Below are 1,689 nucleotides of genomic sequence, written 5' to 3'. Positions count from 1 at the left end.
CAACTGTAGTGGGAAACATAATTAGTTAATGTGTCTTTGTCATTGGAACTATAATTCCCAAAACCTATTTTAATTATTCTTGATTAATAATTATATTTTTTGCTAAAAACGTTTCTCTTTTATAAAATAGCTTTAGCTTTAAGTTTTTTAATCAATCCACATAGACTCCAAGAAAGCAAAACCTCTTGATCTTTTGATGTACACCAGTTAAAAGTAAGTGGACGGTTGTTAGAGGATAGATCATCTACCTATCATAGAATATTAGTTCTGGTTCACAAAACAATATTCAAGAACATCTATCATAATACATATGCATTCGTTAGACACACATTGAAATTATTTTAATAAAAACCGGTTAACTGGTTATTTCTAAAATTCATGGTATGAAATATAAGTAAGATTAATTGCATTAAACAATGCTAAAACTTTATTTTGTTACTCCCAGACGTTATTAAATCCTTCTACCATATTTGATTACTTTTCTTTTAGAATTTTCGAAACACTTCTTTGTGGTCTAGTAACTTGAAGGACATATTACGCTATAATTAAGGGTTTGATCCCTATGGTGAACACATCACGAATAGCCCATTGTGTCGCTCTGCGCTAAAACAAATAATATTTTTTTGTTATTTTTTTTTCATTTTCAACTTAGACATTTCATAATTTGAAATTTATACATGTTACAGTATGAAAATAATAATAAAAATTCACATATTTATAGTAGTATGTTATAAACACACAAAATAATTCTACTCTTTACAACAACAATATTCGGCTTTTTAAAACAAATCAAATGTAAAACTAAAATACTGTAACAAATACTTGAATATTATAATCTTATGAAACATCACAATTCTTTCACACAAGCTGAGGCACCTGTCCTTTGTTCGGGTTATGAAGTTTAAAAACTTATTACACTTAATTTTTAATTCTAATAAAAGCCTCCAGATTTGTCAGCAACTTTCCTTAAAATCTCTAGATACCTACCCTGTAGCTAAACATATAAAAACGTCGCTTTTTGGATATTTGACATGGTAATTCTCGCTGAGGTTATCAAAGAGGCCGAAGCGGTCTTGCCGACTTCCATTGAGCTATTATATAGTATGATCGGGGTCAACCTGTTACCACCTTCCGGTAATACCGGTAGCAAGTTATCAATGAGACTGATGCAGTCTTGCAGAGAATATATGTAGTATGGAATATATATATAGCTGCAAGTCTGCAGTATGGCTTAAACTAACCTTATAAATATTAAACCCATCAAATCTGGCTGTGGGAGCTTGCCTATTCTCTTAACTGTAATGGCAAAACCTTGACGACCAGTCCATCGGTCCTTGATTTTGACTTTGCTCTCCCCCTCCCTGGAAAAAATTCTGCGGACACCCATGGGTAGATGCTATGATAAATAAGATAAAACTCTTAAATTTCACACAATTTATTTATGACATAACATATAATTACAGTATTCATTATTACCTCACCAAACGCTTTTTACAAGGTTTAAGAACTCAATATGTATATACTTAAAACATGTTGGTGAACTTTGGTGACAGATTTTCTTGTAGGCAGATTTTGTTAAACAAGACCGATATCAGTAGGTTTACTTTCTTCTTAGAATTACAAGTGTAATAAAGGAGACTGCGAGCTCCTGGCAAACGCCTCCTACATCAGAATGACTACCACAACCCT

This window comes from Limulus polyphemus, unplaced genomic scaffold (genome assembly GCF_000517525.1).
Source record: "Limulus polyphemus unplaced genomic scaffold, Limulus_polyphemus-2.1.2 Scaffold113, whole genome shotgun sequence".
NCBI lineage: Eukaryota > Metazoa > Arthropoda > Merostomata > Xiphosura > Limulidae > Limulus > Limulus polyphemus.
The sequence above is the reverse complement of the archived record's forward strand: the minus strand, read 5'-3'. Positions refer to the sequence as shown.